Below are 9,356 nucleotides of genomic sequence, written 5' to 3' on the forward strand. Positions count from 1 at the left end.
CCATGCCTGTGCAAGGGCAAGGGCTGCATGGCTACTGCACTGCTGTAGGACAGCTCCAGAGTCAGTTCCCAACCTCCTGAACACACAGAGCTTGGTATTCCTCAGCCCATCTGGCAGTTCAAGGCATGCAAGGCTACCTGGGCACAGTGTCCTCCAACCGAATGCCTTTCGTTCAGTGGGGCACAGAACATTTTGGATTTAATCTGTAGTTATGCTTGCACATGAGGTGCCATGCAGACATGTCAGCTTTCTTTGGTCAGGAAGTGTCTGAAACTACAGAGATATTACATTAAACATCTGAATGCCTGTAAAAACTCTAAAGCTGGTTTACTGGAAAGCTATGCTTCTGGGATACCGATCATGTTTTATCCTATTTTGCTCAGAAGGTAATATCTTTAAAGACAGAATCCCAGGTAGGGTCCTCTTAAAGAGAGAAGCCAAAGGTGAAAGGACTGTCATTTAAGAACCAAAAGGTCTTAACGCGTGATGTTTTGCTGATGTTTTGCTCCAGTGTTTTAGCTGACTTTGTCCTGCTGCCAGTTAGACGTGTACTTCTAACCACAACTACGGGAGTTGCAGCAGCTGTATTTTCCCACCCCTTGGCCATTGATTAAATAAATTACAAGTCCTGTAAAACTTATCCCAGCCAAGATGGAAGAAAACTACTGCTTTGCTGAGTGCAAATAGCAGAGTGCAGGGAATCAAGTACAAAATGAGACATACCACAGCTCGGATTGTTGATGGTTTCACAGGAGATTGAAAGTGAAGGCTGCCGCACCCCTAATTTACAAGAACGGTCCAGAAATTAAGTGGAGCTATTTTTAGAAATCATATCCTCACACAGCAGAGTGGAGCCCATATTTTAGACTGCTATTCATGATCAAAAATGCCACCTGCTCAGATGAACAATAAAAACCCAGCAGTATGAGAGGGATAATAGTATGTTTGAGCCCTATGTTGGTTCCGTGGAAAAAGACTGTAGGAGTGCAGAGAGCCTCCCTAGAGAGGCATTTCATTTTCCTTCTGAAGTGTTCCTGTCACAGGCAGTCTGGTGTAGGCTCTGCACACTTCCATTCTCTTTACCTGCTATTCGTTAGCAAGCAGGGTATTTTCTGGCTTTGAGCATAGGTTCATTCAAGCACATTCATGCAGCATCTTTTCTCAGGGAGACTTAAAAGAGGAGGACTAGTATATGCAATTATAGTGGTTAGAATGCTTTCCGGTCTCCCTAGAAATCTGCCTTTTAAAGCTGTTCCCCTTGAAATCACTTTCCAGAGCCTGGCCAGTGTTGCTCATCTCATAAAAGAAAGGAAGTACGATGTTACAGTCTTGAGGGAAGGGTAAGCTAGGAAGGTGACAGAGGGACTGAGCTGCATTGCATGCAGCACAGTCTTAAGAGAACTGAGTGTTTCAGGAACGTGTTGGAAGAGGTGAAACAAGCAGCTGTTTAGCTGTTAAGAATGTGAAACTGGAAATAACGGACACTTCAGCTAGGCTTGCATTCCCTCATCTGCTGCAAGCAGATAAATGCAACTAAGCTATACGAGTCACACCTTTCAATATGCAGGTTGACTCTTCATGGAATTCAGTAGATTCATAAGGCAGAATTTCCCTCTGCAAAAGACATGTTGTCTCTTCAAAGTAAATAATATTTATCCAGCTGTCTACTAGTTCTGGAGAGTGAGCAGGCTTCCTGGCCTAGCCTGTCAGGCTCCCTATCTTCCAGGCAACCCTTTTTAGAATTTGGCATCAAGTATGCAATCCAGACGCTGCTAGTAACTTCCATCTGTTCCTGATTGTTTCTTACTGCTCATGCTATCAGTTTAGCAGTTTCCACTGGATATCTGGTGAATCTCCCGCAAGGGTTTCCCCTTTCCTTCACTGTGAAAATTGGCTCAAGTAGTTTGTAAACTTCTCTGGTTATCAATGATAGTACCGGTCTGGAAGGCGTCCTGTTCCTAAGGTGTGAAGAGAGATTTATTAGTTTTGATTCCTTTTGGAAGGAGACAATCTGACTGTTTTCTTACATTTTATCTGATGGAATCTACATTTCTTTCTACTACTTTTTCCCTTCGAGTATTTCTGCACCTTTTCTAAAGATGTTTTCTTGTTTCTAGTAGCCTTCCTTAGCCTGCTGTTTACCTGTGCTGTCTTTCCTTTTGCCGATTCTCAAACCTTCCTTAGTAGTCCAAACATGTACTAAGCTTTCTTCCTAGGTTTTAAAGCATTTTAAAATAGCTTCCTTAATTCTTATAGGGATTTGATCATTGTAGCTGTGCTTTTTAGTTACTTTTTAACAAACTGTCCCATTTTCATATAGTTTCTCTTTTCAAAACTGAGGATAAATTTTGTGGGGTTTTTTGCCTGCTGGTGATCCTGTAATGATATTGCATCAAAGTAAAGTATGGTCACTGCCACAGAATGACTCTCCAAATATGAGATTTCAAGCCAGATCCTGACTGCTACTCAAGAAGTCAAACCTGTCCATCTCCACACGGGCTTTCTAACTAGCTTTTCAAGAGACAGTGAAAATGTCTAAAATGTCGGTCTCTTTGTATTGTCTAGATATAACATTGTATATCTGCGTACAAGCAACACAGTCTCCTGCTCCCAGTACATCTTTTGTCCTTGCTGAACAACTTTATCTTCCGTGGCATTTCATTATTAGTAAAATTGACCCAATATCAGCTCAGAACATGTCAGGAATTATTTGTGCTCTTCTACAGTCTCTCTCGTTAAGCTGGATGTAGATCTCTGCACATACTATTTGATTTCTAATAATAAATTTGTTAATGGGATTGATTGAAGGAGCTGCTTTTCCAAAACCAAACTGTTTTTAAGGAGAGGTGAACTTCCTCTTGTTCTAACAGAAAAAATTGCCTGCCTCTGTAAGTCCTGTGGAGGCAGTGGTATTGTGAGACCGTTAGTTGGAAAAGTGTTTGTAGAGGTGCAAGAAAATCCACACTTACAGATACTTCTCTGCTGGCACAGCGTACCAGGAAGAGCTTGTAGGACTTCAGGATTTTCTTAATAGGTCTTGAGATGGTGACATATATGTGAAAGTTTTATTAAAAAGTATTTATCACTGACACAATAAATCAGAACACAATCCCAAAGACAGGCCAAGCCAGAAGAGTGGTTTAGGGTATTATTTCATTGTTTTTCTTTACTGCTGGGAGATGCAAGAAAGCTGCCTTATGCTATATTTGTTTGTAGATCACTGAAGCGTCATTGATTATCACCAAAATGTCTTGGAACAGTAAGTTTCTACTGTATTCTTTCTGACATTTACTTTACATAAGTGTTTTTTTTTTTAAAAAAGGGAGGAGGTTTAATGAAGTGATGTGTTATCTGCCACCTGGTGTCTCTAAATAAAAACACAGCAAAAATATACTAAAGATCTTAACCTTTTATAGTACCATTATAAAAAAAATAAATACTGAAAAAGACTCACAAGAAAATAATTCAGACATGTCTTCTCAGTGATACCACAGGAATCAAGGAAGAAAAGAATGCTCCATTTGCAGTAGAAAGTTAGATCATGCTCAGGTGTTGAAAGAGCACAGTCTCTAATTTGTACACTTAGAAGGTATGTCAGTACACTCAGAAGCATTATTTTTGTGCTCTGTGACATGCTCTTTGATTTTATCTATTTTATAATATTTGGTTTCTAGTAATTGTTTACAGACTGTTTAATGTGAATACAGTAATTAATGAGCCTCCCTATTTATTTGCCTAATGTGCTGCCAGATGGATCTGATATTCCATTTTACTTGTTTGGCAACCGCGCTCATGCTTTGACTGCCTCTGTTTTAATCCTGCCTTTGAGCCTCTTAATGTAGATCATCCATCCAGAATCCGCTTCCCCACTGATCATTTTCTCTTCCGCTCCTTTTGTGTTTAACTTTGCATTTTCATTCTTAATGAACCAGGTATGCAGAACTACGTTTGATAGCCTTAAATGTCACTTTACTGACAGTAAGTGTGAATGCATGCTAATAATCAAATGGTACTGAGTGCCATGTAGTAATTGGCTGCATTCTCATTTTCTATGCAATACAGTGGTAACTGAATAAAGTCCCTGACAAGATAGGTATGCTCACTAATGGTTTTTAATAAGATAGACAAATATAGTACAACTTACCTTACTTCCAGTCAAAAAGGAATACATTGTTATATGTTTTTCTTTGATTTCTTTATTAAAGAAGTACAAAGCCTTTAAAGGTGACATCAGAAGTTATCCAGCAACTTATAACAGCAATGAGAGGATTGTGAATTACAGTAATCTTTTCTTTAAATCACTGACATACGTAAGTAAGGTCCTTGCAATGGTGTGGCGACCTTGTGTAGTGACATCATCTTCAAACTGAAAGGAAAATCAAGATAGACGTCGAAGAGGCATCATGTATACATCCACAAAACTGTACCTTTGGGCATTACAGTATGGTTCTGAAGTAGTGTTAAATGCTTCCTCAGTAATCCTTGCACACTTCAAAGCTCCATCGGTTTTCAGTAGCTGTTAGGAACATCTGTTTCCTTCTGTAAAGTATGGCATCAAAGTCAGAGGCACGCAAGTATGAAGTCTAATTGATCTGTACACTCATATCTCAGGTTTGAAAAGAAACATAGCAAGTCACTCGCATCACTGATCTCATCATCTTAGTTTGATTTTGAAACCTAAAAATAGAGAGAATTTTTAATTCTGATGAAATACAAGTCAGTATAACATTCCCACTGAATTAACTGGGCCAGAACTTCATGACTTTTCATATGTTACTATAATTTTAAAAATGAAAGCTTTTATTGTCTCGAGAAACATCCACAGCTTCTTGCAAATACGATACGTGGTGAACTTTCTTGTAACTTGTTGTTTAAGTGGGAATGTTTTCAATAAAATATCATGTTGTTTAAAAAGATGTAGCTTGTTGTCCTCTGTTCTTGTTCCATTAGAAACAGACATTTTCATATGCATATACTCAAAAATGCTAAGATTGCTGGATACCAGAAGAATGTTCTTGAATCAGGAGAGAAACATTTCTAAATCACAGCAGAAATGTTGATCCACTGTAGTAATATTTCAAGAATTAACACTACTTAATTAAAACAAAACAGAAGGTCATGAAGAATCTTCCTCTCCACCTCTGCTACAAGAAGGCACTCTTGGAGCATTATTGGCTTTGAAATAACCTGCTCCATTCTGAATTGTGGCCGTAATGGTAATCAAGTTTGCAGTACTTCTGATGGAAGTACTGAGTCAGGAGTTTGTGGTATATTGCTGCCTTTTTTTTTTTTTTTTTTTTTTTTTAACCTTTTGGCCCACAGAATTAGGCTTTGAAATCTCACATCATTTTTCCTTAAAGAAGAAAAATGGGCACACGTTCCATTAACATAAATCTGTTGGTATACAAGGAATGTTTATAATTTTTAAATCGTATTTATTTATATCTATCTAGACTAAGCCTATTTGCTTTGACCACAGGTTTTTCTTTCTCTCTGTATATTGTTTCTTACAAAAGCTATTTTTCACTTGTGTTTAAGATCATGCTACACATTCTTTTGTGGTGATCTGTCAGATGTTTGTTTTCCTATGCTCTTGAGCTGGTTTTACTATTTCTCATTCTTCCCGCACATACAGATGCACACACCCAATGTAACTGCTGCATTTGTTATGGGAATCCCAGTAAATTCCTGTGCCATCTGGCCAAGCCATAGTTGGTATTTGCATGTGGACTGATGCCTGGGTGGTATTTTTTTCATTGTTTCAGCTATCACTCAGCAAAGTCATTTAAGTGGGTCTTCAATGAGCCTGAACAGAATACAGCTACTATACCCAAGAGCTTTAGTTGCAAAGTGCAATTACTCTATCTCCTCTACTGCAACACATAGAAGCAAAGAGAACTAAAGCACTCTCTTAATTAAGTAATGTCAAATTCAGTGGCTATTTTCTTCCTAAGTAGCAGCTGTCTCAGTTGCCAGCTGTACTTGCTTTTTTGTAGCCTACCTAACCCACGAGACATCGCTGACCTCTCCTGTCCTCGTTTGCTACCCTCACTCACTCAGTCTTGAATTCCTTTTGGAGGAGTTCTGAGGATGGCAGGAATACAGCATTGTCATAAATCAAGGATCATGAACAGGCTGTAAAATTTCTGACTCCTATTCTCCTCTTGTGTGTGTTTGTCTGTGACACAGGGAGACAAGCAGCTAGAAAGTGACAAGAAAAGCCCAGCAGCGAAAAAGAGTTCTACTCAAGTAAGGTCACAGAAAAGATCAATGAACTTCCCTGCTGAGAAAGTATACCACCAGATAATGGGAAATGGCAGCAGTCAGACCTCCAAGAGGCATGAATCAATTCACTTATCAAATAAGAAAAGTCAAGATCAAATTGGGAAAGTAAAAGCATTGAAATACCACAATGTTTGTATGGGGATGACAATATAGGGCTGTTTAAAAGGTAAAAGACATCACAACAAAAAAATCTTGGGTCAAATCTCTCAGACTTCGCTGTTCTTGGGTGATGTATGAATACAGTTAGTGTCCTCTCCAAACAAAGAAGGGGAGAAATAACCAACTTCATCAATTCTTCAACTGGCAAGTTCACTGTTCTACTTACATGCATTTAAAAAATACTTTGTTAATTCACACATCATTGGCTTCTCAAAGCAAACAGTTTGCTTTTATTCGGCGCTTCAGAAAAGCAGCAGTAAGCAAAATTAAGGAACAGAAGGAACCCTATCTACTTGTTACAATGACAGACCTGTTTTTCCCCCCCAACCTACACCACTGTCAGCTGCTTCAAAGTTAGCCCAAACGTACAGCAACATTGTACCAGCAAGGCTACTGACAATTCATTCCCATGTTACACTCAGCCATGAAATTAAATGTGATTTAAATATTCATAAAATTTAGTAAAGTATCCAAAATTAATAAAGATAATTAAACTGAGATCTCATCAATAAGCAGATGACATCCAGTGAGCAGAGCACACTGGATTACAACAATCATAGCACTGTAGGTTTTTTGTACCACACCAGAGGCACACAGTACTTGTAAACCTTGTTTAACCAGTTAAGTGATGCCTACAACTCCTTAGGGTTCTTTACATTGCAGAAAGTGGCAACTAAGGTGTACAAAGCAGCAAAGAAGGCATTCAGTCACTCAGCCTTCCCCTCCTCCTTGGTGGAGGTAAAAAAAAAAAAAAAAAAAGAAAAAAAAGATGATGGAGATTCTCCTCAGTCCTCCTTCTGTTATTAAAGTATTTACAAAAACACATCATAAAGATATTTCATGGTCTTTGTTGCCAATTGGTTTCCTGTCTTTAGTATTTGGTCCGAAATGCTGTCACAGCACGAAGAGTATAAATCAATACATACCTATTTTTACCCACTGAAGAAAATAAGAGGTGTAATTTTCATACCTTGAGAGCATCCTAGAAACATTTATTAATTCACCCTCACCCTTTCTACAGAAACCAGGCTGATACAATATGACTGGTGTTAGAGAAATGAAGGCGAGAATTGTCAGAAGTATTCATAGATAGGAGTATACTGCAATTACACTTCAGTAACAGCATTGTATCAGATTGCTTTGGTTGTTTGACTGTACTAGAGAACCTGTTAATCACACAACAAACGAGGACTGCATCCTTCATTATCTGTCCCTTGGTCCTGTAATCAGCTGGGCTATACAGCAGTTTTTACCTCTTGACATAAGAAAGCAAGTACATCTGCGTGGGTACACTTACTGTGGTAAAAGAATAGGATGTATGCTTTTTTGTTCTGGAGTTAGTAAATAGAAATTTGCACTTGTACTTACAGTTTCCTAAGAAATATTTTATTAGTAGTAGTAGTACTAAAAACTGGTCCAGGACACCAAAAGGAATGGAACACAATATAAAAGCAGAAAATGGATTTTGAATTGCTCTCTCTGAGGAGTTATCTGGATGCCAGGAAGAGAGGGTATTTTGTGTAACAAGATCAGAATACAAACTGGTGCAGTTCCACTGTACTCAGTGAAACTGAAACAGGCTTTACTACACAAGAGAGAATTTGATCCTACAGTGTTTTGACTAAAATAACAGGCTGTGCCTGCTAGCTAGCTAGAAAGACAGCAGAGATTTAGGCAAGGAGTGGGATTCCAGGTTTAATGACCGGATCTAGCAAATGTGCCCTGAAGTCTTTGCAGCTATTCTCCTACACATCAGGCATCTTGCTGTGTTCTTTTCAAAAAACAACTTCCTCTTGCAATATAAACCAGAGAAAAGTGCCTTGCGCTGATGTTGGATGAGAGATGTTCTAGTACATACTGAGAATAGTTTGAACATCAGTGTTCAGAGAACATAAGCACAATGAGCTTTATCAGTACAGATGGTATCTTTATGGAGACCAACTGATGTAAATGAGAGAAATACAACATGTATTAGTCTCACGTTTTTATGGGATGGAAACAGATCATTTATGTCTAGTGTTTCTCTTTTCAGGAAGAAAACCAGCAGCTTCCAGTGTCAATGGCATTGTGACTGCAGACTGCTTTTCTAATGTTAGTTACCACCTTACTGAATCTGACAGCTTTTCCCTCCAAATGGTCTGAAAATAGGATTATTATAAGCTATGTAGTCCTACAAACCAGTATCAAGTACCATAATTCTTAGTGTAAGAAGGTACGACCTAAGGATAAAATTTACGATATAGCTGCATTAAAACCACAAGAACAGTGCAGTTAGTGCAATTAGAGACACGCACTTACACCACAACTGGTTTCAAGTGTGATCGGACGAAACGCCCAGTGCCGCACGCAGACCTCCGGGTCCCGAGGAGCTGATCCCTCATCCCAAACGCACTTTAGGGGTCACTCCATCAGCAGCACGCCGAAGGGCTGCAGTCGCGAGGTGAGGAGCTGAGGGCCCGGCTCCAGCCCAGCCAACCACCGACCCGCCGGGCCGTCCCGCCGCGCGGCCCTCCACGGCTGCCGCGGTTCCGAAGCGCATCTGTAAGACACACGGAAACGCGACGTCAGCCCGGAGCCGCGGGGGCTGTTTCCACGCACCGCACCTCCTTTCCCCACGACTCCATTTCCCCGCACCGCCTCTCCGCCCTGCCTACACGAGAGCCGTTCGAGGCAAAGCCCCCGGATGCACGCTCTCTCCCGGTTGCCTCAGAGCGTGTTTCAGGAACTCCCAGCCAGCCGTGCCGCCGCATCGTCCCGTGCCGCCGCACCGTCCCAAACCGCCGCCCGCCGCCGCCGTTACCTCACGCGCCCCTCCCCGGTCCCGCTGCCAGTAGCCGCCACTCAGCGTCTAGCGTGGAAGGCAAGAGGGGAGGGAAGGGAAGAGCCGGGCAAAGAAGGGAAGGGAGGCACGA

The 9,356-nt window shown here is 40.5% G+C and overlaps 1 long non-coding RNA gene across 2 annotated transcripts; it reads right to left on the reverse strand.

Moving 5' to 3' along the window:
* Positions 1-4,170: 4,170 nt before the first annotated feature.
* LOC125691670 (uncharacterized) lies at positions 4,171-9,348 on the reverse strand. 2 transcript variants are annotated; one of them, XR_007376197.1, is made up of 3 exons: positions 9,245-9,348; positions 8,743-8,983; positions 4,171-4,539 (listed from the first exon to the last, which is right to left on the reverse strand). It is a non-coding gene; the product is annotated as an uncharacterized LOC125691670 (long non-coding RNA). The 2 variants fall into 2 exon arrangements; XR_007376196.1 differs by having other exon boundaries at positions 4,171-4,677.
* Positions 9,349-9,356: the final 8 nt, after the last annotated feature.

Source organism: Lagopus muta, chromosome 4 (assembly GCF_023343835.1).
Source record: "Lagopus muta isolate bLagMut1 chromosome 4, bLagMut1 primary, whole genome shotgun sequence".
NCBI lineage: Eukaryota > Metazoa > Chordata > Aves > Galliformes > Phasianidae > Lagopus > Lagopus muta.